We start from the raw sequence: 8,020 nt of genomic DNA on the forward strand, positions 1-8,020 counted from the left end.
GCTAATCCCAGCACTTTGGGAGGCTGAGGTGGGCGGATCATGTGGTCAGGAGATCGAGACCATCCTGGCTAACACGGTGAAACCCCGTCTCTACTAAAAATACAAAAATCACCCGGGCGTGGTGGCGGCGCCTGTAGTCCCAGCTACTCGGAGGCCGAGGCAGGAGAATGGCGGGAACCCGGGGGGCGGAGCTTGCAGTGAGCCGAGATCGCGCCACTGCACTCCAGCCTGGGCGACAGAGCGAGACTCTGTGTTGAAAAAAGAAAAGAAAGAAAAAAAAATAGCTAGGTGTGGTGGTGCGGGCCTGTAATCTCAGCTGCTTGGGAGGCTGAGGCAGGAGAATCTCTTGAACCCAGGAGACAGAGGTTGCCGCGAGCCCAGATGGCACCACTGCACTCCAGCCTGGGCAACAGAGCAAGACTCTGTCTCAAAATAATTTAAAATAAATAAATGAATAAAAATAGAATATTTTGGTTGAGGGTACATGGGTGAGCTGTTTTATTTTATATATGTAGGATTTCTAAAATAATTTTACTTTTACCAGTCCAACTTCTATAATTTATAAATATGTAATAAATAGTAGATAATATTAATGAATGTGTTGTTTGGTATTTTGTTAGCTGACTTAAAAATGAGAATGATAAAAAAGGCATGGTGTCAAAGGCACTTCAAAATTATTAGTCATGGGGGTAAAATAAATAAATAAAAGAAACCAAGACAAGTTGCCAGCATGGCTACACAGAGAAATTCCAGTTTCCCCAAAACTGGAAAATAATAGCATTTTCAGTGAGGACAGACTGCTTAACCTATAACAAAGATACCTGCTATATATTAGAAATTCTGTTTGTTTATCCTTAAGCAATTATTTTAATCTTGATAGTTTATTCTGATTAGAGATATAACAAGACTGTAACTCTAGTCTCTTCTTGGAAAAAAAAAAAAAAATCCAATGAGCGAGATGATTAATCCAGTTAAGAAACATGTCCAGTCTGGGGACAAAAAAGGTAGATCAAATTTTGGTTAGGAAGATTAACCAAGTAAAAATCCAGTAGCTAGAATTTATTGTAAAAGCCAATAAGAAATCATCCAAGAAATAAAAAACTAAAAATAACCCACAATATGGAATAAAAAAGGACATAGAGTGATTCTCTTTGCATTCAATAGAGACTGAGAAAGCACAACTGTCAGAAGATTAAATATTGCTTTGGAATGTTTAGAAATATGATGAAAGTAAATTAGACAATTGCTAGAAAAATATTCTTCAGTTGGTTCCCCTGCACATCAAAAAATTCAACTTGATACTCCGTTTTCTTTTTCTTGACAAATTTAGGGCTTTTATTAGTGCTATGACAGAAAGAAGGAATGCTACCAAAAAGACCATTTGAATCTACTTTAATTATTTCAGAGTAGGGAACCCATAATTGGAAAGTAATTTATAACCTTGAGTTTGTAAAATCTGTAAACTCTCACAACGATGTGAAGGCAGAGAAAGTATCAAACTCGGTCCCCTATAATAAGCTCATTACTTCATAAATATATATCCCCCTCATCTATGTGTCAGAAATGTTTAAAATTTTCACCATTGGTACATTATTTTTGGGCCTTACATTTTTGTGGATTTGGTGACTACTTGAAAGAAAGAAAATAGGATTGGATAATGTGAATTTCTTTTACACTCATTGTCACTATTAGAAAATAAGGCCCAAATAAAATATGACAGAGCCGAATTAGTTTTAATACAGGAAAAATTTGTAAGTTGAAGAGGAGAAAATGCAGCCAGGAACTAACAGTACACACCTAAGCAGTTAAGAAAGCGTGGATGATGATAAGAGGAAGGAAATTTCTGTCCTCCAGCTGCTTTGAATTTAGTGTTCTGCCTAGCACTAATACTATTGAATCTTATGGTGTAGTGCTTGACTGTGTAATGAGATGATGGCTCTCCTACTTGGAGAAAATGTAGATGCCTTGCCTACCTCTGCTTGTGTATATGCTGAAACATACTGATGTCTGCTGCCTTCTTAATTTTACATTAATTTTTAAAGTAAGGATTGATTTGATTTAAAAAAATGCACTTGGAAAAATTATTCTGCTATTCCCCCATTTCTTGTTCATGTCTATTAACAACTAACAAGATTTGCATGCAAATAGATATATGGACAAGATCTCACTTCTTTTCATGTCTGGCTTCTCCCTGTTTACCCACAATTATTTTCATAATATTTTATTGTGATTCCACAAACCAGGGACAAATCTCTGAAGGGAAGAGTGTTCCAAGGCATGGTCATCATTAGAAGACAATAAGCTTGTTTTCATTCCAGCATCCTTAGCTTTGTTCAAGGCTAAGTGGAAGAAATTAACATACGGCATGCCTTTCAATGAAAATTGTTTCTAATTATTTTGCTTCACAAATTATTCCACCAGGCATTGATTAGACTTTTAAAATTTATTTCATATCTGTCACTCTCAGCTAACATTTGTAATTTTTTATTGTTGTTAAAGAGAATCTGTTAATTGAAATACAATTATCCTCTTTAGTAAAAGTAAATAAAATTACTTGGGTAGCCAACATATTCAAGTAATCATCAATCTTGGTCAGAAATTAAAAATAAGATGAGCATCTAAACTTGGCACTCAAAGACTGACCATCTGCACCTTTGAGGCAAAATGAAATTCAGTTTAGGAAAATCTTATGAAAATCAATGTTTTAATTATGCTGTCAAGGGCTGTGGTAGGCAGAAATTTCTTTGCTCCACCCCCCAAAGATGTCCAGTTCTTAATCCTGAAAACCTGTGGATATATGATCTAATGTAACAAAAGGACTTCATAGATGTGACTAACGTTAAGGAGGTGGAGAGTGACCTTGGTTATCCTGGTGTGTCCAGTGTAATCACAGGCATCTTTATAATCAGTGAAGGACTCCCCGCTGTGCTGAGAGAGGGGCATGCTGGAAGAAGAGTGGTCAGAGAAGCAACATTGCTGGCTCTAAAGACAGAGGACAGGCCATGAACCAAGGCATGCAGGCGGCCTCTGAAAGCTGGGACAGGCAAGAGAATGGACTCTGCCCTGGAGCCTCCAGAACGCGTGCAGCCCTGCCCATTCCTTGCCGTTAGCCAGGTGAGACATCTGTCGGCCTGATGAGAACTATGAAACAATGAATGTGTGGGTTTCTTCACCACAAAATTTGTGTTAATTTGTTATAGCAGTGATAGAAAACTAAGACAAGGTTATATCTTGGCGTGTCAGATTTTAAGTTGTCTGCTATAGTTTAGAAAAGCTCAGAGAAGGAGCTGCAATTTGTCTCTTTTTAAAAAAGAAAAAAAAAGATCACCTTCTAGGAGATTAAATATTAACGGGCTGGGTGTGGTGGCTGACGCCTGTAATCCTAGCACTTTGGGAGGCTGAGGCGCTACTGCACTCCAGCCTGGGCAACAGACTGAGACCCTGTCTCCAAAATAAATAAATAAGTAAGTAAATAAATAAATAAAAATAAAGAATTAAACATTAACAGATTATTAAGTGAGGAGCTGTGTGAGACCTACCTTGGGTTTGCACCTATAGGTATGGAAAAAATGGTACTTGAAGGCAAAACTACTGCCTTAAATTCCCACTACACAAAAGTAAATCATGGGATTGAGGAAAATAATTTACTTGTTTGCTTCATAAAAAGAGTTATGTATCTCTTCGTAAGTTCTGTATGTTTTACAAGGTTGCATTGTTTGAACTGTAAGTGTAAATGGTTATTAACATTCCAGAAACCAAGAGGGGCATTTGAATTGGAAAAATGGTATTCCTGTATCTTACGAATTAATTGAAGTTTGTCTACTCTTGAAAACATGTCAAAAGTATTATGTAGCTTTACCACAGTTTTATCTAACTTCTAGAGGAATTTAAATTCATATAAATATAAAGAGTAACATAGCAATGGAGTTGAGAGTTTTCAGATTTGCTCAGAAGACTGTTCCTTTGAAAACCTATGAAGTTTTACCCAATGTATATCTGGATCTAAAAATTAAAGAAAATATCAGTCGTGTTCAGATTCCTTTATATCCTGCAAAAGGGAGAAAGGATAAGCAACATCAATGGAGCACATAATATGTGTGGGGTTTAGCACTTGTCATGTTTTTAATCTCAATACTTCAGCCAGATAAGTCTTCTTTCTTTATTTTTATAGATGAGGATATTGAGGTTTGCATTTCTTTTTAGAAATGGCTGTCATACAGTTGGCAAATAACTGACAGGAGAGTTCACTCCAGGTCTTACTGGCTCTCAAACCTTTGCTTTTTAAAAATTTCCAACCTAGCGCCTCTCCCTTTTAACTGCAAAATAAGCACAAAGTTATCCCAATTCTACACAGTGCAAAACAAATTCCTGTGAGCAAACAATTAGCACAGGCAGATGGAGTGAGGGCAGGTGGTTTATAACAATGGAAAACTGTCTGCCTGCTGGGAATCCAAGATTCAAACTCTTTGATCCTTCTCCCAGGGAGAGGTGAGGGCCTAGGTCTCCTCCTCATTAACGTGAGGGATCCTTGGCTAGGTTCTCCTTTGACTGACAGAATATGGCAGAAGTAAGGCTGAACCATATACTGGGCTCAGACTTCCAACTCTGACATGTTCCACTTCCTGTCTCCAGGAACATTCACCGTGGGTGCTCTGCGCTGCCATACAAATGTCAGATTGCACTGAGGCCACCATGCTGTAAGAAACCCCAAGCTGCCTACCTGAAAAGACTGGAGAGACACAGCACCCATCAGCTTTTCCAGCCTTTTGGGTCCTCCCAGCTAAATTATAGGCATTGTGAAGCAGAGATGAGAAGAGATGAGACCTCCTGCGTGCCCTTTCCAAATCCCGGCTCAACAGAATCATCATATACAATAGTAAGTTTTTACTTGAAGCCACTAATTTGGGGAGTAGTTCTTATGCAGCAAAAGATAATCAGAACACTGCGCCATGGCAGGAGCTGAGAAACCTGCTCACTGTTACGCATGTATCCAATGACTACTCACACACACATGACTTGCTTCACTCTACTTTCTGGCTTTCCGTTCAGCAAATTTTAAGAAATGAGAATGTTATTCATGAGAAATTAACTCAAGATGAATATTGTTATCGTTAAACTCTTCGTAAATGGTAAAATATTACATTATTGCTAGTCATTTTTATTTAAAGAAGTTTGGTGCTTTAAATGAAAGAAGTTTGGGTGTTTTGTGGATACTCTGCATATAGATATTCTAGACGTGAAAGAACGTTGAAGACAAAGAATGTTGGAGGCATATAGACATGAAGGAATTTTGAAGTTGGGTTCTTTTGTGGATACTCTGCATATAGACATTCTAGACTGGAGTGATATGTCTTGTTCAAGCTTCTATGTTTTTAAAATGATAACTTGACACACCTACCCAATGCCAGTTTTTAGGACATAAATCTGTGTGAACTAAGGAAAATTCAGGAATGATTAAACCTACATATTTTCCCAAGAGAGACTGGATAACATAAGTCTTTATATTTTTCACAACGTTAAGTTTACAGCATCCAAATGAGCAACTGCAGACATATATATGGGATTTCTCTGCAGAGTTCAAGTCTGGTCTGGTCTGAGGGCAGCACTCTTACTGAGTGTGTTCCTAGGCATTCCTTGGCAGTCGGCTCCAGGCCACAATGAAGAGCCCTGATGATTCTCTGAGCAGGCCCGGCTTCCATTCACATTCATGGGGATATGGGGATGACTTGGGATCTTCAGGACTAAGATAGACTCCTTCAGTTGGTGTGGGGTAAGCTCAGCTCATCTCTAGAGACTTCCCACAGTGGAGCTCATGCACAACTCTGTGCAGATGGCCCAGGACAGCCAGAGACAGGCACCTAAGGAGAGCACTGTCAGCAGGCGGACTCTCCACTGAGGGAGGTAGACGAGGGAGAAAGCCAGGTATCCACATGGAACGGGCCTTAGTCAGGGAGACTGAGATTTTGCTCTACACATCACAAAACGTGGATGCCATTAATGGAATTTTTCACAGGACATGACTGCCATAGCCATGATAGGGTCCCTGGCTAATCTTTAGGTTATGATAGCATCATAAGATAATTTTGAATATGAGGAGACAAGAATAACTGTAGAACTACACTGTCCAATACGGTAAACCCTAGCAACCTAAGGCTATTTAAATTAATTGAAATTAAAACTTTAGTTCCTCAGTGCCACTAGCCATATTCCAAGTACTCAATAACCACACACACTTGGCTACGATGTTGGACAGCACAGACATAGACCATTTCTGTAACTGCAGAAAGTCTTCCTATTTGACAGTCCCTCTCTGGAAGCAATCCATGGTCAACTGAGGTGCTAAATCTCAGAGCAGTACTGTGCTCAACACTTAGTTAAAAGACTTGCTAATCTGTATAGTTGATCTAGAGAACAGCTAGTTCTTAGAAACTGTGTTGCTGGACCTTGAAACTGTATGCCAGGAACTTGGTGTTCTGGTGGTGATTTCTCATTTATCTACCATGTTCAGGCTTTTCCTAGCACTCATGTATACATTCAGAAAGTATTTCAGAAGACGCTATGATTTACCAGGTGCTATTGCAGGCACTGAGACACTGGTGAACAAAACAAACAAGTCTCCGCCCTCAGGGATCTCACATTCCACGTGGTGATGCAGACAGTAAAAATTCACACACAGAAGATGCTTTCACACAGGAGTAAGTTTTATGAAGAACAATTCAAAAGGGGTATGGGGTGGGAGAGGTTGATGTTCAGGTGTTTACTTGAGAATGAGCTATTCATACAAAGAATCAATAATTCATTTGTTCCACAAATATTTTATTGATTACCAGTTATTTGTAGGCTACTTTATTAGGTTGCCAGTGCAGGGTTTCATTAGCACAATTAAAACACAATGACATTTGTTAGAAATTCAAAGACCCATGTCTACTCTTGCATAATGAATCAGAGTCTCAAGGTTATGGTCCAGAGATTGTTGTATTTAAAAATCACTGAAGTAATTTTAAGATATAGCTGTAACAGAGAGGACACCGGCATTCTTCCTCAAACTCAACACACTAGACAATGAGAAATCATTAAAATGAAGTAAATATTATGATCAAGATTGTTTTGGCTTCAAAATTAATGACAGATTGGAGAGGAAAGAAAGTAAATTGTAAAAGACAATTAGGAAACTCAAATGTATTTAGGTAATAGTTACAGAGGAACAAAAATGAGTAGAATCTGTGATAAGAGAAAGAATAAAAATAAACAAAAGGACTTAAAAAAGTAGGAATAAGACAGAAGTCAACAGTAACCCAGAAATTTTCAACCTCATGTCTAAGAGAACGATGATGCTATTTAGCAATATATCCAAACCAAAAATATTAGGAGAAGTAGGTTGGGTTCACTTGTGATGTTATAAATTTATAATTACTTTTTCTTTAACTGTGGATGCATGCTCTTCCTTTTTCTGAAGTTCTGAGACATACAAAAACAATAAAAACAAGATTTTATGCCAGAAAATAAGATAGGAACAATTCCTCATGCCCAATATAATTTTAGCCTCCCACAGAATCCAAAATATATATGCTGCAAATTGTGGGAGTTTCAAAATTAAATCCAACTGCTTATTACAGTTAAAGATAAAAAGAAAACAAGGCTTTGTCTTTTTAAGGATCTTTTTTGGAACTTGCAACATAAAAATACTCTTTCAAAAAATATAGCTCAACATCAAAGTCCAATAAAACAGTAAGCTGGTCTAAATATATTAGTGTATTAGCCTGACCTAAGTCTGGGAATTGAGCCAGACTTTTCAAATTATACTATCATTATTTACAGAAAAAGGAAATGTTAACTAACATTATTAAATAAGAGCATATATACACATGCATAACAGGAAACAAAATAAATGTTAATGTTAACAAATGTTGAAGATGTATGTGTGCATATATTACATATATATTATATATGTATATATATACACAAAGCAGATAAAATATCCTCTTGGGCGTGATTGGAAATAGTAGCTATGCCAGGGGAA

The sequence above is a fragment of the Macaca nemestrina genome, chromosome 16 (genome assembly GCF_043159975.1).
Source record: "Macaca nemestrina isolate mMacNem1 chromosome 16, mMacNem.hap1, whole genome shotgun sequence".
Taxonomy (NCBI): domain Eukaryota; kingdom Metazoa; phylum Chordata; class Mammalia; order Primates; family Cercopithecidae; genus Macaca; species Macaca nemestrina.